This window comes from Oryctolagus cuniculus, chromosome 7 (genome assembly GCF_964237555.1).
Source record: "Oryctolagus cuniculus chromosome 7, mOryCun1.1, whole genome shotgun sequence".
NCBI classification, from domain to species: domain Eukaryota; kingdom Metazoa; phylum Chordata; class Mammalia; order Lagomorpha; family Leporidae; genus Oryctolagus; species Oryctolagus cuniculus.
This window is the reverse complement of record NC_091438.1, coordinates 102,656,644-102,682,772: the sequence shown is the minus strand read 5'-3', so window position 1 is coordinate 102,682,772 and position 26,129 is coordinate 102,656,644. Positions and strand designations below refer to the sequence as shown.

General features: G+C 36.9%; 1 protein-coding gene and 1 long non-coding RNA gene across 15 annotated transcripts in view; one reads left to right on the top strand and one right to left on the bottom strand.

Annotated features, from left to right (window-relative positions):
* The window catches only part of LRRC7 (leucine rich repeat containing 7), a 586,672-nt gene that overhangs the window by 160,588 nt on the left and 399,955 nt on the right, over window positions 1-26,129 (top strand). The window lies entirely within an intron of this gene.
* Window positions 11,403-24,860, bottom strand: LOC103350152 (uncharacterized). Its single transcript, XR_007924038.2, has 3 exons — window positions 24,590-24,860; window positions 21,369-21,468; window positions 11,403-11,846 (listed from the first exon to the last, which is right to left on the bottom strand). It is a non-coding gene; the product is annotated as an uncharacterized lncRNA (long non-coding RNA).

Below are 26,129 nucleotides of genomic sequence, written 5' to 3'. Positions count from 1 at the left end.
GTCCTTTGGTCCATTTTCTAATGTTACAATTCTCTGATGAAATTCTGTTTCCTTTCATTTCATCTATTTTGCCCACCTTTTCCGTTATTTCTTGAACACACCAATCATAGTCAAAGTTATTGTCCAATAACTCAAGTATCTTTTTTTGAAAGATTTATTTATTTACAGAGAGAAAGAAGAAAGAGAGAGAGATCTTTCATCCACTGATTCACTCTCCCAAATGGCTTCAACAGCCAGAGCTAGGTCAATCCGAAGCCAGGAGCCAGCAGCTTCTTCCAGGTCTCCTACATGAGTGCAGGGGCCCAAGCACTTGGGCATCTTCTGCTGCTTTCCCAGGTGCTTTAGCAGAGAGCTATATTGGAAGTGAAGCAACCAGGACTCAAACAGGTGCTCATATGAGATACGGGCACTGCACCACAGCACCAGTCCCAATTCCAGTATTTTAGTAGTGTGCACATCTATTTTTAATATGTGTTTATTACCTTAAATTTTGATCATTATGGCCTTATTTCATCTATTTTAAAATTATTTATTTTCATCTACTTGAAAGGCAGCAAGAAAGAAATAGATCAATCTTCCATCTGCTCCTTCACTCCCCAAATGCCCACAATAGTGGGGACTGGGCAAGGCCAAAGCTGAGATCCCCAGATTCTTTGTTTCTTTGGACTATCAAAATTCTTTTTTTAAACAGACTTTTGTTTTAGTGCATTTTAAAATTCATGGCAAAAATTGAATAGAAAGTACAGAGGCACTAGGCCCTATACTTGTGTAGCCTACTATCTGCATCTAGAATATTTGCTTCTTGCTTGCTTGCTTGCTTGCTTTCTTCCTTCCTTCCTTCCTTCCTCCCTTCCTTCCTTCCTTCCTTCCTATCTATCTATCTATCTATCTAAATATCTAAATATCTATATCTATCTAGATATATATCAGTCAGTATCACTAAAAGTCCATAGTTTACATTAAACTTGGCTTTTGGTGTTGTATCTTCTATGGGTTTTGACAAGTGTATAATGACAGGTATTCCCAAATATGCAATACAAAATAGTTTCACTGTCCTAAAAAGTCCTCTGTGCTCCATCTCCCTAATCCCTGGCAACCACTAATCTTTTTATTATTTCCATAATTTTTTTTATTTTCCAGATTTCATATAGTTGGAATCAATGTCCTGTTCAGAATGGCTTTTTTCTCTTACAGGAATGGGGAAACTTTCTGCCATGGATCATTTGGATATTTATAATATCATCTATGGGCCATACAGAATTATCAATTTAAAAATTACCCTGCTATGTATTTATTGAATTTTGAGTCCTGGCTGCATTTTCCTTAGCAGGGGCAAATCAAATATTTCACTGCCTTATCCTATCCTGGGCTGGGTGTTCCCCACCAGCATTTAAAGTTTCCTCCCTTTCTATTTATAATTGAAAGCTTGTTTTTTTAAAAACTACTGAATAATAAGCTGTTGTGTGGACGTACCACAGTGTTTTTCTTAATGGCTACATTTGACTGTTACTGATTAATATTTGTTAAACAATCCCTTTGCTGGGGACAATTTACTGAATCAAATTATTTGCTACTGCAAATAATATTTACACTAATTTGAATATATCCTTATTTATTTATTTTTTGTTTCCATAGGAATATATATACGTGTACAGACTTGTTGAGACATAGAATACTTTTGAAAAAATAAACTGACTTTTTTGTGCACAAAATATATGTAAGATTAATGTATCATTTTAGCCATTTTTAAGTGTATAGTTAGTTCAGTGGCATTACTTTCATTCATATAACTGTGCAAAAAATCCTTTTTAAGAATCAGGGTTGTGGCAAAGAGGATTATGATATTACTTGCAATGTCAACATTCTATATCAGAGCATATGTTGAAGTCCCAACTGCTCTACTTCTGATCCAGCTTCCTCTTAAGGCACCTGGGAAAGAAGCAGATGATGGCCTAAGTACGTGGGCCCCTGCCACACATGCAGGATACTCTGATGGAATACTGGGCTCCTGACTTTGGCCTGGGCCAGCCCCAGCTGTTATGGCCATTTGGGTAATGAACTTGTGAATGGAAGCTCTCTTTCTCTCTCTGTCTCCCTCACTCAAACTTCTCAACTTCTAAATGATATAAACTGAAAAAGTTTTTTTCCAAATTCTGTCCCCACTTAACTAGTTTCCCTTTGTAGATGGAGTTAACTGGTATTATCAGTTTCTTATACAGTTTTCTAGAGCTATTTCTCAAATGTATAATTATAAAATATGCACATATATTTTTCTTCCTTTTAATAGAAATCATAGCATTTCTAGGTACAACTTAATACCCCACTTTTTCACTTCATAGAAAATATTAACAATCCCATCTCTTTGTGAAGTACGTCTTACTGTAATTTCATTTTTTATGCTACTTACTAGCACATTTTATGGACTTATCTCATTTCCAGCCTCTTCCTATCAAAATACTGCTCTAAATGGTCATATTCTATTGTTTTGCATCATTGTAAACATACAGGAAAAATGGAATTTCTGAATACAATACCATACCTTTTGGCAATTTTTTTAGATTTTGTAAATTTCTCCTGTATAGAATTTGTTCCACTTCTTACAATTATCCATAATGTGGTAAGTATGACATCTCAAATTTAATAGGTAGATATTGAACTCAAAAGTCCTATGGTTGTTTATTTCCACAGGATTACATATATAAGTATCCTTTTGCCATATTACTAACCCAGAGTAGTTTTAATCACTTGTTTCTCATTTTTCTTATTCTGTGGCTATAAAATAATGTGTGAATTATGTCAGGTTGCATTTTCCTGACTGTTTCAGATTCAGCAGTTTCTTATGATATCCTTTGACATTTTTACTGTGTTGTATTTTTCTTATCACTTTCTAACTGCTGCTTATATGTGATATATGCCAGCCCTTTTTTATTAGCAATGCATTGCAAATATTTTCCCCAGGAAAAATTTAATTTTTATTTGTTTTTGCCATTATTTTTAAAAATTTTTTGAGGCAAAATGCATCTTTTATTTTTATAATGCAATTAACTAGCTTTTTTTCTATACCTATTTCTATACTTATTCTAAGGGTATTTTATATTGCTATTAATTCTCTCAAAACAGTTAAGTGATTCTCAGAGATTATGATAATTCACCTATGGTTGTTGAAAAGGCAATTTTTCTAATTAGGAAATATTTTGTTTTTAACATGATATTCATAGATTACTTCTTAATTCCACACAGTTGTCCTGAAAACATTATTTCTCAGATAAACAAAAGGTAGTACAACCTCATTTGAGACTTACTGCATTAGAATAATGCCAAAAATGAGAGAGGAATACAGCTGTTTTCATCATTCCAATACCAAATACGTTTCCAGAGTCCCCTTCAATTATATTGCTTCCTCTCCTCTACGTTTTATGGTATATTTCCCATAAAGTATTAAGAATATTTGAAAATTAAAACCTTTTTTTTGTATCACTATTCAGCTTATATGATAGTTCAAGATCCACCACCCCTATTTTGTGTAAGTTACAGTGTAAGGATATGTCTTAGTCCACTCAGGTTGCTTAACAAAATAGCATCCACTAGGGACTTATAAATAAGATTATTTCTTGCATTTCTGGAGACAAAATTCCATAATTAGGCTGCTGACATATTCAGCAGCTGGCAAGAGACCCTTCCCCTCAGAGAGCTGTTTTCTCATTGTCACCTCACATGATAGAAGAAGTAAGAGACTCTCTCAGCTCTCTGTTATAGAGGTAGCATTTGTGACCTAACCAATTCCAAAAGGGCTCACCTCCTAATACTTTATTTTTAGGGTTATGATTTTGACATGGATTCCAGGGGGAGGGGGAGACATAAACATTAAGTCCATTCCAAATAGAAGTCAGGGGTAGGAAAAATATGTAAGTCATGGGAATGGCAGGGCCTAGTGGTTAAAAATCCAAGTTCTAGAATTGCAATGTCTAGTTTAAAATACAACCAACTATTTATGGTTGGGAAAAAAAGGAAGCATTTACCTTTGACTTTCATTCCTTGTGTTTCCTTATCTGTAAAAGTTTACCTCATCGATAAAAATAACAGTTTGAATATTCCTTATCCAAAATGCTTAGGGCCAGAAGTGTTTTTGATTTTTGGAATTTTTTTTGAAGTTTGGAATAAATGAGATATCTTGATATTAGAAACCAAATCTAAACATGAAATTAATTTATGTTTCATATGTGCCTTAGGCACATAGCCACACAATATTTTTAGTGTACCTATATTATAACTGTGACCTGTCACATGAGGAGGCCATGTGGAATTTTCCACTTGTGGCATTATGTCTGTGCTTAATAAGTTTCAGATTTAGGCTCTTTAAATTTTAGATTTTTGGATTAGGGATGTTCAACCTGTCATTATACTTGCCTCATGATAAAAATGATAAAATTAATGTCATTGTGAATGAGGTATTTTGAGCTACTCATGAATTATGAATGTCAGAACAGTATATATGAAAAACAGATTGTAATAAGAAACAAGGCACATAGCATATAGCAATAAATATTACTTATAATAATCACCAAATGCTTCTCAAATTACTATAGGGTTATATCTTCATATACCCACAGAAAGTTGAAAATATTGTAAATCAAAATTTCATTTAATACACCTAAGCTCCTAAACTTCATAGCTGAGTAACAGAGCTCACCAGAGTGTTAGTGGTTTTCCCTTGTTGTCACGTGACTGAATTAGAGCTTCCCAGCAGGTATTGCTAGCTGGAAAAAGATCTGCATTCCAAAATTAAAGTATTATTTCTGTAAAATGTGCATCACTTCTGAATTAGTACAAAGTTGAAAGCTCATAAATCAAGCCATTTTAAGGGGGAACATCTAAACCTAAGAATCAAAAATACAAATTCAATTGGACAAATTTATTTCCAAAGAAAGTACTTTTAGAGCAGAATTTGTATTTGGAACTTATAAACCCATTTTAAGTGTTTTTTTTTCCTTGAAAAAAAATCTTGTTAATAGCTTGTGAAAGAAAATAAACAATAGTAGAGTTATATGACACAGGACAAATTTATGCTTTATTTACACTAGAACTTATTTATCCAACCAGTGCTGATTGAGCATCTGTTATATAGTGGAAAATGGTTGTGTGTGTGTTTTGTTTTGTTTTTTTGTTTTTTTGTTTTTTTGTTTTTTTTTTTTTTTTGACAGGCAGAGTTAGAGAGAGAGACAGAGCAGAGAGAAAGGGTCTTCCTTTTTCCATTGGTTCACCCCCCAGGTGGCCGCTACAGCCAGTGCTTGCAGCAGGCGCGCTGCGCTGATCCGAAGCCAGGAGCCAGGTGCTTCTCCTGGTCTCCCATGCTGGTGCAGATCCCAAGCACTTGGGCCATCCTCCACTGCACGCCCAGGCCACAGAAGAGAGCTGGACTGGAAGAGGGGCAACCAGGACAGAATCCGGCGCCCCAACCGGGACTAGAAGCCAGGGTGCCGGCACCGCAGGCAGAGGATTAGCCTAGTGAGCCGCGGCACAGACCAGAAAATGTTTTAAGTACTGGAGATATAGAAGTAAACAGATAAACTCCATACTCTTAGGAAGGCTTAAATTTTGTACAAGGAAGTAATAGTTTAGAGCTATGAAATTGAAAGGCTAATCCTAACAGTCAAATGAGAAATAGATTGGAAAGAAGAGAAATGGAAGATGCAGAAATCAGTCAGGAGGCTGTTCCTCTTTTGAGATGAAAATTCAAAGATCCACACTTGTGTGGCAGAGAGAACTACAAGAATTGTTTAACAACTGAATTTTTATAAATAATTTCATTGTACTGTAAGAACTTGCTATTTTTGAATAAATCCTCATGAGAAGTTACTTCAAACAGTTAAATATTTGTTTGATTTATATATTTAGTTTCCTAAACTGTCAGTATTTTCTCAAAAAGTGCTAATACCAAACTGCCTCCAAGAATATATCCTATTGAGAGTACAGCAGTGATTGTATTTGGTGGTCAGAGAGAAACTTAAAATAATTTAAAATTATTTGTGAAAAATAATCTAAAATCAAAAAATAATAATTATAGATTGAAGGTTGCGTTTATAAGGACAGAATATAAAGAATGAAATTGGAAGTTTAGGCACCCTCATCCTATATTGGAATTCTTGAGTTCAATGTCCAGCTTCACTTCCTGAATCCAGCTTTGTGCTAATGCAGACCCTGGGAGGCAAGCCTTTTGGCACCCATGTGGAGACCTGGATTAAGATCCCAACTCCTGACTTCATACAGGTCATTGACTACACTAGGGCAATGAATTAGTAGATGGCAGTTCTTTCTTCCCTCTCTTCCCCCCTCCTTCCCTTCCTTCTATTCCTCCCCTCAAATAAATAAAGAATAAAATTGATGACAAAATTCCTTGTTTCTATATAGGCACCAAAATATCAACATGCAACTCATATACCTACATGGTGGTGAGTATTATGAGAAAGAAAAAACCCATGGGAATTTTATAGTGAGCCACAAAGTAGACAGCGCAGGAGAGAGAAGCTGAGAAGCTGGAGGCAAGCAGAAAAGTTGACGCAAACTGTAATTGACTCTCAAGGCCATGATGAGCTGAGAGACCCTATGAGCTGCATACTACAGGCTCCCAGCCAGACCTGTGCTACTTTAGGATCTCTGCATGAGGCAACAAGCTGGCTTCTGTGTCTTCAGGTGCTCCAGTGCCAGGCAGACAAATTCCTGATGGTGACATGTCTAACTGTTCTCCTAAATTATCCTTGCTGAATGAAGAAGCAGGTCCCTACTTTCTAGCTGGAGTCGAGGAATGGAGTTTAGTTGTTTCAACTCTAGGTGGAACCATAAATGTAGAGAGAGAAGGAAGGGCAGAAGACAGGAAAATTGACGTTTGACTAACTTCTGTGTTGTTCAGTTGCATTTATGCACATTTTTTCTTAACCATCATGAACCCTATATAGGCACCAAAGTAAAAGATAAGAAACAGGTGTAGAGAACTGACTCTTCCATGTCACTACAGTTATTAAAAAGAAAATCAATGTTACAGTCATTATCTATGTAACTGGAAGGGCCATTCCATTTCTACTCTGTTGTCTAGAAGGACAAGTTTGATGGATAGAAATTGAAAGAAGAAACCATCATAAATGTTTATCAGCCTAGTAAATCTCTGTATTCCTAGGCTTAAGAAATAGAAATGGAAAAACTCCTTAAAATAACAAGAATGACACAATAACAGGACTGTTGTCATTGAATGTGGCACCCGTGGTTATAGTGAAAAAGTAGATTGATGGGAATCATGGTGTAGCATAGGGGCAAGGATACCTGTAGCACTCGAGGATATCCAAGGAGCAATAACTAGGGATTTCTGAAACATAGGACAGATACCTACATCAACAATGTGAATTCAAAGGGTTTTACCACAGTACTAAGATGGAACTAAGAGCAAAGGTGTGAATGAGATTGTCCAAGAAAAAATGCAAATGAGGTGATTGAGAATAAAACTTGAGTTAAAATTCTTAAAAATCTAAAGCAGTAGGAAGAGGACCACCATAAATCAAATCCACAAAACTAGAAGGAGGGATGATTGCTAAGGAAAAATGGTCACATTAAATAACAGCTGCAAGGAAATTCAAGAGTTCATAGAATCTGGCAGTTAAGATATTTCAGGAGTCTGTGGGAGAGCTTTATCATGTTACTTAAGGAACTGAGTATGTCTTAGGCTGGGTTCCTTGGAAACAGACTGAGCTGAAGATGTATGTAGGAGGATTATTGTGTAGCACTGGGTACAGAAAAATTGAACTACACTTCTTGATAACAAAGGCCTCAACGGAGCCTAGGAGTAGCACTGAAGCTGGGGAAACCCTTCAGAATCATGCCAAGGGGACAGTGGTGTGGTGAAGTGGGTAAAGCTGCTACCTGCAGTGCCAGCATCTCCTGTGTGTGCTGGTTCGAGTCCTGGCTGCTCCACTTCTGATCCAGCTCTGGACTATGGCTTGGGAAAGCAATAGAAGTTGCCCCAAGTCCTTGGGCCCCCGCACCCACATGGGAGACCCTGAAGAAGCTCCTGGCTTCCAGTTGGTGCAGCTCCGGCCATTGCAGCCATCTGACAAGTAAACCAGTGGATGGAAGACTTTCTCTCTCTGCCTCTGCCTCTCTGTGACTCTGCCTTTTAAATTAAAAAAAAACAACAACAAACAAACAAACAAAAAAACATGCCAAAATGAGGCAAGGCAGCTGGGCCTTTAAACCAGCATGAGTCAGTAATTTAAAGTATGTGTCCTGGGTGAGATAATCCCTTCAACAAAAAGCAGTACCAAGAGAAGGATGCACCTGTGAGCCTCCCAGCCACTGTTGGGAGAAAGAGTATTTCCATCTCACAAGGTGATCTAGTCCAGTCAGCACTTCACTGCATCCCAGGAAAGAGTGGAGAAAATGAATGTGAAAGCTAGGCTGCTATTTTAAATACTTTGCTGTAGGGGACTTTTATTGTTGCAGCCACTGATTTTCTCTCCGGAATTCTTCCCCACCACCATCTTCTTGCCAGTTCAGTTCCTGTACTGACAAATTTTTCTAATTAGATGCTTTGTATTCTCCAATTAACTAGTTTTCTTATCTTATACTGTTCTTTTTGAGTTATTCCTCTCAGCTTATTTGTACCACAAGGGACAATGTAAGTCTGAGGGGATTCCTACAGTCCTTGTTAACATGTACTATGTGAACAATAACTATATCTTATGGAATGAATGGTCCTAAATCAATCATCATTAAAAATAAAGTTTTCTATGGAATCTCTAAGTAAAAGAATTTAGAAATTACAAACCAAGACTTGAGATATCATTCAAGGCTCTGACTGAATTGAAGAGTCTAGTTCCACATATTTTATATGAATCTTTATATTCCTTTAGAAGATAACACTCAACAAATAGGCTGTAATTATAAATATGAAATCTTACCACAGTCTCATGGTATTTATATAGAAATAGGTTAAACAAAAGCTGTTGGTCATTTTGGAAATTATTAAGTTATGGCTACTCTATGTGTGAAATGCTGTAAAAATAATTCCCAGGAAGAATTTGAGTCAACATGCACTTACATCATCAGATCAGCCATGTTTACCACCCTTGATCTTCATAGTCCATGTAGGTTCTTAATATAACATCAACCAGCTTTGAGAATCACTGGGGATATGGGTTTACTGGTAGTTTCATTACTTTTACTCAAAATATATAGGACCACATTTTAATTTCTCTCTTAAATTCTGAATAAAATAGTATTTATGATGTATTGGTGTCAGGTGTTTGGTAAGCATTGAAGTTCTATACTAAATCCCCATTTAATCAAAAACAACAAATAAATAAATAAAAGCAGAAGCATGTAACAGCTTTATTGGAGACTGTTTAGAAAGAGGCAGCTCTGTTCTTGCTTTGGAAATATCATATAAACACCAAAAAAAAAAAAATCCCATCTGTCCAATTGCCTGGAGAATGTATTTAACAAGAAATGGAGCTACATTAAAGGCCACAAAATATGCAGCAAGGGAAGAATGAATAAAGCCACCCTGCAGTTCATTGAATGCACCTACTGTGCAGTATACTCCCTGTGAACAGGACAGATTGTGTAGTTATCGCTACATCAAAATATCTGCTATTGTGGAGAGTAAGAGAATTGGAAAGAGAATACTGGACCCAAATACCAGATCCCTCCATGAGCATTAGCCAAGGAAATGTGAAAATTAATTACATTTCATTTTAAGAGAACACATCATCTTTTCCTATTAGGAAAAGAAAAACCACAACTTAGTTACAATCAAGGAGCCTGAAACTCCATTAATATTCTTATCAATTTGGCAATGAAAGAAGTGAACCTTGACAAAAAGTTGTGCAGCTATGCTCACGGGAAGAGAAATAAATGACAAAAGGGTTGGCTGATAAACTGGATAATGTCAATTATATAAGCTCACTAATGTTTTACCAAAATTTAAAAGCAGCACAGAAAAATAGGACTCCTTTAGAGGATGCTGACAGAAAATAAACTTCTCCTTACTTAGCCCTCTGAAGAAAGACATGATAAAGGAAATTTAGACATCCTTACAAAGGTAGTTTTTTGCTTGGTTTGTACTTTTGAAAGGTATTCAGTTTGCTGTCAAATAACAAATTGGAAAAATGTTATCTGGGACAAAATGTTCAATGTCACTTTTATTGAAAGTGGTTCCATCTGGGAATCTTAGCAAATCTATCCAAAAATTGTCTGTTGATGCATTTTAAGAAAGAAAATAACATCAGATGATCTGAGCAGTTTATAAGCATTTACAAAATACAAGCTACATTAGTAAAAGATCTTACTTGGTAGCAAGAAGTTATTTAATAATTTCAGGTAAAACATGAAAATGTCCTTTCTGTTGTAACTAAGTTTTCTCACTTTATATAGAAAAAAATAAGATTTTTATTACTGACTAGCTTATGTATTTAAAGCAGTAGACAAAAGCAACTTGTTTGAGCTACCATATATTGGCTATGACACTATTCTTCCAGCCATTTAGTGCTTAGAAAATGTAGTAAAATAGCAAACAGTCTCACAATAAAAAATATAATCTGCAAGAATAATTCCAACTCAATACTAATAATAGTAATCAAATTTTTAAGATACTGATGTTATTTTAAAAGGTCTGGAGCATAACTTCAAGGGAAAATGGGCAGTTGATGTGCAGTTAAGTCACCATTCAAGACACACATGTCATTTCAGAGTGCCTGGGATTGAGTCCCCCATCTGCTTCCAATCTTGCTTCCTATAATGCACCTGAGAGGCAGCAGATGATGACCCAATGGATTTCTACCACCATGTGGGAGATTCAGATGAAGTCCATGGCTCCTGGCTTTGGCCTGTCCCAATCCTGGCTATTGCATCCATTTGACTACTGAACCAGAGGGAAGAGTTCTCTCTCTCCCTCCCTCTTCCTCCCTCCCTCCCTCCTTCCCTCCCTTCCTCCCTCCCTTCCTCCTTTTCAAGTTATATATATATAATATTTATATTAAATATAAAATATATTAAAATTATATTTAACATATAATATGTATCAACTATATATTTAACATAATATATAAATATATTTAATATACATAATATATGATATATAATATGTGTTATATATATTTTATTTATTTATAAATATATTTAATATATTTATAAAATATTAAATGGATGAAGAATGATATGGATGAAGAAGATTGGGCTGTAATAAACATGCTCATTTGAAGATATGTGTTTACTAACATATAAGATATTCTTCCACACAGCAAACCAATTTAATACTTTAGATATAAAACATAAAACGTTTGTATGGTTGACAAGGATTCCATACAATTATGAAGAAACGAGACCTAGTCAATGGATCAGAAAGTAATCAAGAGGCTCTCTAGCAGCTAAATGGTAAAAAGACTATGTAATTCCCAGGGAAGATTCCAATAGAGAAGGTGACCTAGATGTATTTTTGTAGAATAGATAATTTAAAGGAAAAAATTGAACATCTTTTGTTGTTGTTATTTTATCTATTTAAGATATGAAATTAGAGAATCACAGAAATGGAGACCAATGTATTCCATTTCCAGATGAGGACATTACAAAAAAAGAAAAAAAGGTGATTTGACTCAGATCATGTGGCTGTTAAGTGGCAGGACTGAGACAGGAATTCAGGTCTCCTGTTGGCTAATCCAAGCCCTTGAATGGCACTCTGGCAAGTTTCCTGATGATACTTGATGTTCCCTGTTAGACATGCAATTAAGCTTATAATTGGTCCTTGTTCCACTTCTCTGTGAACATGACTTTCTTCAGATTCTGTGAAATGGTACATTATTCACCTAGGGACAAAGAAGAGAGTGTGAAATTAATGCAAGAAAGTAATTTTATTTAAGTTGTGCATAAAACAAGGATAGTAATATGATTTGACTATTTGTTATTTTCAGCTCATGTTCCCTTATTGCATTAACTGAGCATCTGATTTATAGATGTTAGGTACAAATGCCTCCCAATTTGCATTTATTTTTGAAGAATGATAGAAAACTTGTTGTAAATGGGGGCCTCTTCTGGTAATAATTTCAGGTTTAGTCTGAATTTTAGTGTTAATATATCATGCACAGTACTACTGTTCTATAAATTATCAATTCTTTGCTAACACTGAGAAGTTTTCCATTTATTTCTCCACATTACACCTGTTTTTATACAGGAAAGCAGTGTCTTTGCTAAAATTGTCATCTTGTTCTAAGGTATTTAGCTTTTACGTATCAGATTATGCATTTAGAGAAGATGGTTTGTGTCTCAGAAATCAGCCCATCATGCTTTCTTATTATTGTTAATTACACTGAAATATACAAAGCATTTCAGCTAGGATTAGGATCTCTTGTCACAGTGTTTAGGTGATCATAAAAATGAGTTTGAGTCGGTCAAGTGGTACTCTTCTTTGTAATAAAAGATATTGTAAAAGTTGGAGCTGCATGTAAAATGGTATAAATTTCGGGAGATTAAGATTGGGAATGCCACTCATGTTTATCAAGAATCTAAGTTCCTGTTTAAATTTTCTTTGTTTCTATTAATTTTTTATCTTATTACTAATCCAAATGCAATCATTGTAGAAAAGTTAGAAAAATATAAACACTTATGCATCCTCTATGACAAGAATGTATTCTGAGAAATACATTCTTAGTTTCTTTTGAGCACTTGTGCTGACACAAAGATTTGCAATGTCACTAGATAATGTTATCTTATGAACAACCATTGTAAATGGTCTATTGGCTCAAACATTGTTATGAAGCACTGACTGTAGTCAAGATAAAGAAAACTGAAAGTACCCATGAGCAATATTAAACCTCATAGCAACCCCTATTCAAGTACAATTACCTCTGTATGAACACTTTTTATACCTGTTATACACACATATTCACATATGAGAAGGGATCAATCTGAATATGCAATTTGTTTAAGATTTTTTACCTCTTATTAAGCATGATACTTTTTATAATTAAAAATAATCAGTTATAATTTAAAAATAGTAATATATTGATGTTATCGGAATATTATCTTTGAATAAATCAGTTCTGTATAAACTAGATTAGAATTAATATAAATAATGGAAACATAAAACTTCTAAAATAAATTTTATTTCTATATTTAAGTCATATATATTAAGATAAATATAAAGTGAAATGGTTACTGTGGTGAAAGAAATGAACATAGCCATCATCTTAGATAGTTCCTGCCCAACCTACCCCTCCCATGGCAAGACCAGTAAATCCACTCACTTAGCAAAAATTCTGAATGTATTTTTTTTTTATTTTACAGGTAGAGTTAGTCAGTGAGATAGAGAGAGACAGAGAGAAAGGTCATCCTTCCATTGGTTCACTCCCCAAATGGCTGCTTTGGCTGGAGCTGTGGCGATCCAAAACCAGGAGCCAGGTGCTTCTTCCTGGTCTCTCACATGGGTGCAGATGCCCAAGCACTTGAGCCATCCTCCACTGCCTTCCTGGGCCACAGCAGAGAGCTGGAGTGGAAGAGGAGCAACTGGGACTAGAACCCTGCACCCATATGAGATGCCAGTGCCACAGGCAGAGGATTAACCAAGTGAGCCATGGCGCCGGCCCTGAATGTATTATTTTTAACTGTAGTCTTCATGTTCTACATTAGATCTCTGAACTTATTTTCACATAGTAGCTGTTTTGTATACTTAACCTGAATCTCCCTGTTTTCACTCTGCCACCCTCTGTGTGTGGTAACCCCTTAAATTCTGAATCTCTGTGTATTTGAGCATATAAGAGGGATTTCACATATAAATGAGATTGTGCAATACTTTTCCTTTCACATCTGGCTTATTTCACTTAGCATAATGTCCTGTAAGTCTGTTCATGTTTTGGCAAATGACAGGATCTCCTTTTGTAAGGTTGAATAACTTTCTTTTTACACACACATAAATACACACACACACACTTCACACTTTCTTTACTGTTCACCTGTTGACGAGTCATTACTTGTTTCTATACCCTGCCTAATGTGAATAATGCTGCACCCTGTGTAGGAATGCAGATATCTTTATGAGGTAATAAGTTTACTTCTTTTGGATATGTACCTGAAAGACGAATTACTACATCATATTGAAGTTTTATTTTAAATTGCTTTGAGCCTACATAATATTTTCCATAATGGATAAACCGATTTACATTGCTACCAACAATATAGTGGGTTTCTTTTTCTTTATACCCTTCTCACTATTTGTTATCTACTGTCCTTTGATACTAGGCTTCCTAAAGGATATGAAGAGACATTTTATTTTACGGTGGTTTTCATTTGCATTTCTGTGTTGATTCCTAATGTTGAGCATTTTTCCAAATGCATGCCACACATTTGTATATCTTCTCTGGAGAAAGGTATGTTTGGGTCCTTTGCTCATTTTAAAATCATATGACTTACTGTTCTGCTGTTGAATTCTAAGAGTACTTTATGAATTTTAGCTGTTAACTTCTTATTAGGTATGTGATTTTCAAGTCTTTTCTCCTAGTTAATAGATTGTTTTTTTTTTTCATTTTGCTCATAATTTCCTTTGCTGCTCAGAAATTCTTAGCTTGATGTAATCAATTTATTTTTTATTTTATAGCCTAAGATTTTAGTATGATAGCCAAAAACCCTTACCAAGGCCAATGTCAAGAAGGCCTTCCCCTAAATTCTCTTTTAGGAGTTTCATGATCAGGAGTCTTTTATCCATTTGTAGTACACTTTTGTTTAGGGTGTAAGATAAAGGTTCAAATTCATGTTTTTGCATGTAGAAAACCAGTTTTTCCAGTATCATATATTGGAGAGACAATATGTTCCCAACTGTGTCCTCTTTGTGCCCTTGTCAAAATTTCTTTGATCATGTAAGTTTGGATTCATATCTTGGCTCTCTATTCCATTGGTCTGTATTTCTCTTTGTGTTAGTACCACATAATGGCTTTTTAATTTAATTTTGTTGGAATGGATAATGTTTCAACTTTATTCTCCATATTCCTTTGACTATTGGTGTGTGTGTGTGTGTGTGTGTGTGTGTGTACATAGTTTCCATATGAATTTTAGGAACTTTGCTTCTATTTCTGTGAAGACTGTCACTGGGATTTTGATAAGAACTCCTTAAGTCTGTGTATTGGTTTCAATAGTAGAGACATCTTAACAATATTAATTATTCTCTTCCTAGAGTACAGTGTATTTCCATTTATTTGTATCATCTTTAATTTTTCATCAGTGCTTCATAGTTTTCAGTGTACAAATCCTTAACCTCCTCGGATAATTTTATTCTTAAGTATTTTTTATGCTTTCATAGTGGGATTGTTTTCTTGACTTTTTTTGGTAGGTCATTATTGGCATAAAGAAACACTAATGATTTTCGTAGGTTGAGTCTGTATCCTACAACTTTATTTAATTCATTTCTTTGTTTCAGCAGTTCTTTTTGTGAAGTCTTTGAGGTTTTTCTACATATAGAATCATTCATCTTAAAATTGAGATTGTTTTAATTCTTCCTTCTCAATTTGGATACATTTTATATTTTTTTCTTGTCTGATTACTCTTGCTGGTATTTCCAGTACTATGTTGAATAGAACTAGTGAAAGTAGGCATCCCTGTTTTGTCCCAGATTTCAGTGGAAAGTTTCTGGGTGTTTTCTGTTGATTAATTTAACTGTGGGTTTTCATAAATGCCCTTTATTATGCTAAGAACTTTCCTCTTATATGAGGATACCTCAAAAATCTTGGGGGTAGACATTGTGGTCCAATAGTTAAGCCACCATTTGGGATGCCAGTATCCCATTTCAGAGTGCAAGGTCAAATACAGGCTACTCTGCTTTTGATCCAGCTCCCTGCTAATGCACATGGGGGAAAAGCAGATGATGGCTCAAGGTTTTGAGTCCCTGCTACCTGCATAGAAGACCTGGATGAAGCTCCTGTCCCGTGACTACAACATGACCCAGCTCCAGCTGTTAAGGGCATTTGGGGAGTGAACCAATCAGTAGAAGATCTTTTTTTCTCTCTCTCTCTCTCTCACCCTCCTGCCTTTCCTTCCCCCCAGCTCTCTCCCTCTCTCTCTCTGTTTCTCCTTCTTGCTCTGGCACATTGCCTTTCAAATAAATAAATATTTTTTTAAAGTTTGTGAGAAATTTTAATTGAAAATAAGTTTATTTTGGTGTAAAGAAATTTTGAAATATGTGTATTTTTTCACAATATATGTTTTCCTTGAAGTTTTTAAAGGCACCTCATACCAAAAATGCTAAGAATTTTTATCAGGAAATAACACTGAACTCAGATACTTGTTCTGCATTAATTGAGACGATCATGAGATTATGTTCCTCCTTCTGTTAATGTGATGTAACAAACTGATTGATTTTCATATATTCAATCAGCCTGGCATGCCAGGGATAAACCCTACTTGGTCACCTGGGGCCAGCACAGCAAGCAAAGCTGCTGTATGCAATGCCAGCATTCATCGTATTTACAAGTTCAAGTCCTAGAGACTCTGTTTCCTGTCCAACTGGGTAAGCAGGTGAGGGTGACCTAAGTACTTTGGCCTTTGCCAACCACATGTCAGACCCAGATCTCCAGGCTCCTGGCTTCAACCTGGATCAGTCACAGCTGTTCCTGCCTTTTGGGGAGCGAACCATCAGATGAAAGATTCTCTCTCTCTCTCTCTCTCTCACTCTATCCCTGCTTCAAGTAAATAAACAAATCTTTAAAAATATATCCCACTCAGTCATCATATATCATATATAATTTTTTTATGTGTAGTTGAATTTGTATGCTAATATTTTATTGAGTATTTTTACATAGATGTTCATCAGAAAAAGAAGTTTATATTTTTCTATAATTGTGGTGTCTTTATTTGGTTTATGTGGAAAGCTAATGCTTGCCTTATACAATGTATCTGGAAGTATTCCCTTTAGCTCTGTTTTTGAGAAAAGTAACAAATATTAGTAATAAATCTTCTTTAAATGTTTGGTGGATTTCAGCCATGAAGTCCTCTGGTACTGAGCTTTGCTTTGTTGGATAGAAAATTCTCTCTCTCTCTCTCTCTCTCTCTACATATATATATATGTGTGTGTGTGTGTGTGTGTATTTATATTGCTAAGCTTTGATTCTTCTTTCCTTTCTTGTTAGTGTTATCTGCTGAAATGTTTTAATTTTTGTTTCCATGGGCTTACATAAGCAATCTTTTTTAAAGAAAGATTTATTTATTTTATTTGAAAGGCAGAATTATAAACAGATGAGAGACAGAGAAAGAGAGAGGCCAGGGTTGGGCCAAGCTAAAGCCAAGAGCTTCTGGGTCTCCCACATGAGTGGCAGAGGCACAACTTGGGCCATCTTCTGCTTTCCTAGGGTCACTAGCAGGGACCTTGGTCTCAAGTAGAGAAGGCAGGACTGGAACTGCTACCCATATGCTCTGCTTGTGTCACAGGCAGTGGTTTAATCTGCTACAACACAACGCTAGGACCAACATAAAAGTTTTATAGTCCTTCTAGACTGTTTTAAGCTGATGGCAGTTTTGTTCACATTCAAATGCTCTAGACATTTACTCTCCTCCCCACAATTTATGAGTACTTTTGTTGCCACAATTTAAATCTTTTTATAATGCATATTTCTTTTTTTTTTTTTTTTTGATAGAGTGGACAGTAAGAGAGAGAGACAGAGAGAAAGGTCATCCTTTGCCGTTGGTTCACTCTCCAATGGCCGCCACGGCCAGCGTGCTGCGGCCGGCGCACTGCGCTGATCCGATGGCAGGAGCCAGGTACTTATCCTGGTCTCCCATGGGGTGCAGGGCCCAAGTACTTGGGCCATCCTCCACTGCACTCCCTGGCCACAGCAGAGAGCTGGCCTGGAAGAGGGGCAACCGGGACAGAATCCGGCTTCCCGACCGGGACTAGAACCTGGTGTGCCGGCACCACAAGGCGGAGGATTAGCCTAGTGAGCCGCGGCGCCTGCCTATAATGCATATTTCTTAACAACTTATTGTACCTGTAGCTATTTTTAGACTTACCCTTCATTCTAAAGATGTGAAAGATTTACACCACCACACTTGCAATATTGAGCATTCTGAATTTAATTACACATTGACTTCTACCAGTGAGTTTTATACCTCATATGTTTTCATGATAGTATTAATAATCCTTTTGCTTCCAGTTGAGGCACTTCCTTAAGCATTGCTCATAAAGTTTATGTAGCAGTAATGACTTTCTTCAGCTTTTGCTTATCTAGGAAAGACTGTCATTTTGAAAGATATTCTTTTAGGCATAGTGTTCTTGAATGGATCCTTCAATACTTTGAACACATTATTCTCTGATGGCTTGCAAGAGAAATCCATAGAGAGTCAAATGAGCATTCCTTCATTTGTGATTTGATGCTTTGTTTTTGGTGCTTTAGAATCATCTCTTTCTCATTGACTTGACTGTGATGTGCTTACGCTCTTTGGATGGAGCCTCTTTGGAATACTTTGAGCTGCATGGATTGGTATGCCCATATCTTGCTCAAACCTGGAAAAATTTCAATTATTTCATTAAGTAATCTTTCTGTTACTTTCTCCTTCTCTTCTCCCTCTAGACCTCCCATACTGCAAATATTCTGTTAATAGTGTCCCGAATCCCATAAGCTTTTTCCATGCTTTTTAAAATGTTTTCTCACTCACTAGGCTTGTTCAAAAGGCATGTATTCAAATTCATATGTTCTTTCTTCTCCTTGATCTAGTCTGCTATTGAATTTATGGATTGTGTTATTTGTTTCATTCACTGAATGAAGCATCTGTCTCTTTGAATTTCTCATTTAGATCTGTTTTTACTTTTCACTGAATTGTCTACCTAGAATCTCTTGTATCTTGCTGAATTTTCTCAAGACCATTATTTTCAGTTCTTTTCCATTGAGTTCAGTAGCTTTCTGGTGAAAGCACTTTTGTTACTTTTGTGTGTGTGTCTGTGTATGTATGTGCTCCCTTATGTTACTATCTGCTCATCTGGTGGGATAGTTGCCTCTTACAGTTTCATAGAGTGGTTTTCATAGGAAGGCTTTCACTGGCATATGAGTCATCCATGTCAGTCGGGTAGAATATGCTGGTGTTGCAGTATAGTGTGCATACAGCTTTTTTTTTTTTTTTTTTTCTGACAGGCAGAGTGGACAGTGAGAGAGAGAGACAGAGCAGAGAGAAAGCTTTTCCTTTACTGTTGGTTCACCCTCCAATGGCCGCTGTGGCCGGTGCACTGCGGCCGATGCACCGTGGCCGACACACCGCACTGATCCGAAGCCAGGAGCTAGGTGCTTCTCCTGGTCTCCCATGCGGGTGCAGGGCCCAAGCACTTGGGCCATCCTCCACTGCCTTCCTGGGCCACAGCAGAGAGCTGGACTGGAAGAGGGGCAACCGGGCACAGAATCTGGCACCCTGACTGGGACTAGAACCAGGTGTGCCGGCGCCGCAGGCAGAGGATTAGCCTATTGAGCCGCAGCACCAGCCTGTACAGCTTTTTCATCTGTTCAATGTCAGTGATGCTACTGGGTGCCTCAGTAGCCTAGACATTAGGAGCTTGTGGTAGTGGTGTTGGTATGGGTAAATTTTTAGAATTTTTTATGGCAAGGGCTTTAGAAAATCACTGTGTCCTCATTTCCTACACAGTTGGAAAACTTAGCTTATGGAATCTTTATTGGTATTGGGACTGACCCAGGCCATGTGAGTCACAGAAGCATTGTATTTCAGAGCAAAGGTGCTTAGAGTAGATGTGGGCCTGAGGTCTTGAGCTCAGTGTCTTGCTGAACTACAATGGACATGGGTTTACTTTTTTAGGCACGGTGAATGTAGTTCTCCCATTAATCTAAGTACTGTGATTCCGAGGCATTCCCCAACAACTGGGTCCCAGAGGGAAATGATATGACGGTTACTGTGACACTCCAGGTTGGGGTGTAGCATTGGAGTGTCTCTGAGGATGAAGGGATGCTACAGATGTTTAAGCCCAGGGCACGGTGGTTGGACACAGCTATCAGTCAAGTTCCAGAGCCCATAGGACCTGTGCAGCTTGGGTACTACAAAAGAAGCTAGTTACTCTGGACCCTGGAGTAATGGGACCTAGCAGCCAATGGAGTCTGTAAGCCAAGTACAGTGGCAATAGGGACTCAGGAATGGTGGGGCAGAGTGTTACAGATCAGCCAAAGCTATGTTTTCCTGGGGAGGGACCATGGTGTCTGATGTTCACTTCTTTGCAGTCGACTAGGACTGCTATTACAAAGACTACCTGTGTAAAGCTGGAATTCTTACACAATCCCATTACCTTAAATATAGCCCAAATGAGCATCTTTAAACCACCTACAGACTACCTGCTGTGCATGCTCCACAAAACTTTACCCAACATCTGCTAGCCACAGATAAGATGAGCCCTGTGGCTACAAAAAACCTCAAGAGACTACTACCCTTGTTGCTTTCTGATACAAACTCCCTCCACTGATGCTGAGCAGTGTCCCCTAGGCACAAGCATCTGACTCCCTGTTCCTCTAAAGTTCCTCCTTCTGTATGGTGGGCTCTGAAGGTCTGCCAGTGTGAGGGACTTCCCAGAACTCTTGCAAACCCATCCAAGTGCCATCCAATAAAGCTCATTATGCAATACTGCCATCTTGTGGTTATATTTTTTTGGCCATCTTCAAAATCCTTGAATTCACCACAGTCTGCAGTTTTGAATCAAAGATCAAGAAACTGAGATTCTTTTAATAAACTGGACCTAGAGTTTATTTTCTTTCTTTTTTAAGGGAAGTGTTAAGAGGGAAAAAGGGCTTTGGTCTACGTTTATTTTACATCCCTTTGTAGGAAGGTTGGTTGTGCGCTCCCTTGGACTTGTCCAGTAGGAAATTTGATTGGAATAAACTGCCCTATGTTATTCCAGAGAATGACCTATCTTGTCTGGATTTTCTGGGAACTATTCTGGATGCTAGATGACAATTTCATCTATGTCTCACTGATACAACAGGAAAAGAAAAATATTTTGATTTCTGATAAGGAATTTTGCATTGGTTACTTCACTCAATCATAATAAAATATTCCTATTTATTGGAAAGCCAAAATAAGGCTAATAGAACTAGTGACCAACTCGCAGGGGGAAGCTGGTATCAGAACCCTGATTGTGTAATTCCGTAGGCCATCCTTTGTCTTCTCATCATTCTGCTTCATCTGCTCCAAGGCTGGTATTCATCTGCAACTGAGTATTTATTCTGATGATGTTACAAGATTGCTTTCTTTTCATAAGAATACTTTTTCTGCAAAGTTTTATATTTTGCTTTATTTTCCAATTGTGAATTCAATGAATATCTTATATAATTGAAATCTGGAATTCTTTAAAACAAAAAGCTTACCTTAAATTGTCTTTCTGTGTTTTTGCTTATTGTAAGAAGTGTTAGTTTTTTCAGAGTGCTGCTGTTTGAACCAGTTGTTTATGGAGAATGAATAGCATTTCTGTGAAAGAGAAAGAAGAAAAATAGTTATTTTTGTTTGAAAACAGCACACTGATGGGTCTGTCCATTGTAAAGGCAAGGCCTCCCAGGAGTGGTTTACATGAGAAATAAGACACAGAAAGATCTGGACTGCTTTACTTAATAAACTGCCAGGAGTTACAAATTTGAGTCTTGGCAGCTTGAGGAGAAAAAAACTTAAGTGGACCCTGGAGACTCTGAAAAATGTAGATATGCAGTAAGAAGTTCTTGAAGGACTCTTAAGAGCTTGGAGACAAACAGGACCTAGGAAGAAATGACCAAGTGAGAAACCCCTTAGAGATGAAACCCATGCAGTTGTTATGGCAAATGTAGCAGTTTTTAGAATCTGTATCTAATATAAAATTTCTGTTTTGAACAATAAAAAGAGATTAAGGGACTTGACTAAGAGCATGATAGTGGTAGCTGGTCACCATGGCAACCAGAGGTGAAAAGATGCTGATGGGAAAGAACACTGTTGAGATAAAGGTCAGATTTGTATATAAAGGCCATAGAGAAAGAAAATCAAGTTGCTTTTTCCATATATTCTTTTCTAACTTGGAAAAGGAAAGATAGAAAGATAGGCACCAGCTAGGAAATACCATAATATATATCATATAGTTTTCCCTGGCCTTGATGGCAGATGGCAGAAGGCAGGCCAAGATAAGGGTAAGCACAATAATTAAAGGAATTAGTCGTAGAGAGAACAGAACAGCCATGGGGCTTTCAGCAGGCCCACTGTAAGCCCAGGAATGCAGGAGAAGAAAAGCTTCCCACCAACCAAGGATCAGAACAGCTTGCAGCCATCGTTCTCCCGCTAAGCCTGCTTAGCAGCTACAGGAAGATTTAAACTTTACAATCTCAGAAAAGATACAGCATCAAAGAGCACAAGATTGTAGAAAGATTGGGAGCTCACATTTAGAAAATTAATTGATTTGACTCTAGGCCTTTGGGTGCATTTTTTCCAACTACTCTGAATAGTATTTACATTTTTATTATTAAAGGAGAAGTTGGCTATTTAGTGGATTGACTGGGCAATTTACTGGTTAATTGTGCTAGGTAATTTACATCTCATTTAATTTAGTGCAGAGATTATTAAAGATATAAAGTCATATTTTTACTAAAACAAGTTTAATATGTGTACAATAGTGGCTATATGCTCACATGTAAATTTTTTAAGATGTCAGTTAGCAAAGACACCAATTGATAGTTTTTTCTAGTCAACAAAGAATTATCATTAGATATACTTGACAGATTTATAGTAAAAATATCCTTGTCATCTAGTTAGAATCTGTTTTCATCACTAGCCATGGTTCAAAGATATGAGCAGCATCAAAGATTGTAATGCAGAGAGCAACCAAATGGAAGAAAGAAGCAAGAGATAAGAAGTTATAGGCTCTACTGTAGATTTGGTTGGTTTTCTACAAAGAGGAAAAGGAGTTCATTGACTTATGGTGGCCAAGCAGACCAAGGATTTTTGTACTAGCCTGCTATGGCTGCTGCTATCTTTTGTATGGAGCTTGTTCCCTTCAAAACTCATGCTGAAATTTGATACCCAGTGTAAAACTGTTGAGAGGTGGCAGGGCCATTGAGAGAAAATTAAAAGATTAATGCCTTTCTCTTAAGACTGAGTTCTTGCTCTCAAAGGCCTGAATTAGCTCCACAAGAGCTGGTTGTTATAAAACAAATTTGACTTTCTTGGGTTGTTGTCTTGCTGCTTCTGTCAACATGTGACTTCTGTTTCATACATTTCCTGCTTGCTTTTTCTGTCTTTCCATCATGCATGGAGCAGCATGAGACCATCAGCAGAAGCCAAGAAGATGCTAGTGCCATCGTCTTGGACTTCCAGAATCATGATTCCATATAAATCTCTTATCTCTATGAATTACCAAATCTTGAGTACTCTATTACAGCAACAGAAAGCAGGATAAGACAGCTTGCCATAACAAGAGAAAGCAGATGAGGTGGGTTAAATAATAGAAATGTATTTTCTCATACCTCTGGAGGCTGAGAGTGGAAGATCAAGGTGACAGCATGGTTTTCTGCTGAGACCTCTCAACTTGGCTTGTGGATGCTCCCTTCTCATTCTGTGCTCACATGGTCTTTACTCTGTGCATGCACATCATTGATGTCCCATCTTCTCATATAAAGACACTTCCTATTGGTTTGGGGCCCTACTCTAATGAACTCATTTAATTCCCTCTATAAAGGCCCCATTTCCAAATAGAGTCACATGGGAATTAGGCTTCAATATGTGAATTTTAGTGCGCACATAATTTGATCTATAACAATTGCCAATGGCCAAAAAAAGAGGAGACTAGTCGAAGTAGTCATTTACACAGCAAACATTTATCAGGTATCAACCATGTGTCATATGCTGCACCAGGCAGGAGAAGAGCTGCCTTAATAAAAGGCAGACTTGGACATCATTCTGCAGGTTAGTGGGAAGGGAATCATTTAGACATGAGTGATGCAGGAGCATTTAGCAGGTGCTCTCAATCTATTGCCAGATAAAACACAGATTACCCAGTTGCGTTCACATTTCAAATATCAAGATAATTTTTCAATATAGGCATGTCCCAAATATTGTATGGAGCCTACTTATACAACTCACTGTTTATCTCAAATTCAAATCTAACTGACTATCCTTGGAGTTTTGTTGCTTGATTTGTTTGAGGTTTTATTATTTTTATGTGTTTATTATTTATTAAATCTGGAAATCATAAAATCCAGTCCTGGAACGTCAGGAAAGCTGCACAGAGGTGTAACCTGAGAACTAGGGGAGTAAAAGCAGGAAAACAAAAAGGAACTGGAAGAAAACAAAAAAAAAAATGGTGGGCAAAAGAGAAAAGCTAGAGATCAATAGTGAAGGAAGGGATTACCAAAAAACAGTATAGATGAGTGCCAATGATATAAATTGAACACTTGCCAAGGATTAGCTGCAGAAACAGAGCAGAGACATGCCTGGAGATGAAGGAAAGAACTACCAACTCTGAGCAAGTAAAGGAGATTGATGAGCTCTGACCAGTCAATCCTTGAATCTTGCTAATTGTAGCCCTTAGCCATTTAGTTAGTTCGTTAGTTAGTTGGTTCTTTAATAAACTCACTTTTCTCTTCACTCCCTGTGACCCTCAGGAGGCACCATATGGGTTTCCCAACCTTTTTCAAACTCTTCTCCACAGAACAGCAAGATTCAAATTCATATCTGATTAGATCCTTCCCCCACTTCATCTGGTTTAAGTCAACACACATTTGAAAAGCCAATGGAGTTTTTAACATAATACTGAAAGAATAAGATCACAAATACAGGAACAGGTGATTGGCACGATGGTTAAGCTGCTGCTTGGGGTGCCAGTCTCCTGTATCAGAGTGCCTTGGTTTCAGTTCTGGTTCTACCTCTGAATCCAGCTTCCTGCATGCTGGAAGGCAGCATAGAATGGTCCAGGTACTGGGGTTCCGTCCATCCATACAGGAGACCTAGATTGAGTTCCAGCCTCCTGCCTTTGGCCAGGGCATTTGGGGAATGAGGCAGTGGGTGATAGATTCATTCTCCCTCCCTCTCTCTCCCCTGCCTCCCCGTGTGTACGTGTGTGCGTGTGTGTGTCTGCCTTTGAAATAAATAAGACTTTTTCCAACTAGACTAATGTACAACCATATGTATATGTGTGTGTTTCTTCATGGTATGTGACATAAAAACTCAGAAGGAGAACTGTTTAAAATCTTGACAGATTCTAAATTAGAAGCAGAACTAAGTATGCAAAATAATTAGAATCATATGAATCACTTCTGATAAATATATGAATAATTCCAGTCAAAAATTATTTCACCTATGAAAAACTAAACGTTAAATAGTTTAAGGCACTTACTGGTTTGCATCAGGATTAAAGTGCTGGTTTCCTGACATCTTAATATGGCATATATTTATAACCATGGTGCTTGATACAAGTTATATATAATTAACAAAATATTGTCTGTGAAAATATATTTCTAAAACAATAATTTTAAAACTAAAATGTATTTCTGTACAAAATTATTTCATGTCATCTTATATATTTTATTTTGGTGTGTATAATGTTTTGAGGTTTGATAGTCATTGGAAGATATTTGTATGTGAGGGGGCCATGTATAGATATATTTTGAGATATTTCAGTAACCAGACATTAATAATCTGGGGATATGAGACTCATTTATTTGATAATACCAAATTCTGCACTAGCACAGTCAACCATTTTCAGATTAAAGAAGAAAAATAAGGTGACTGTTAGTTCAAAGGGATATACCATAGATCTTCATTTGCTTAAATATTTGATTCTGAAAATGTAATTCTATTAATGGCTTCAGCTTTGTCACACATATTCTAATATTATTTTCAGAGCATTATAATGCTAAATAACCAAGAATTTTAAAAATTATTACTGTTCTTTTTGTCTCTGAAATGGAAAAGCATTTCTGACTTTTAGACTTACTATGAACGAGATTTCTCTTATTTATGAAAGCAGAGCTGGTGTCTGGTCATGTTTATTATAATTGTCATGGTGTTATTTAGAACATAAATGTTACTATGGAATACATTTCATGAGAAAGGGGATTCATCATTTAGATGTCACCCATATGCCATGTCTAGTAAATTGTGGATGCACTTGAACT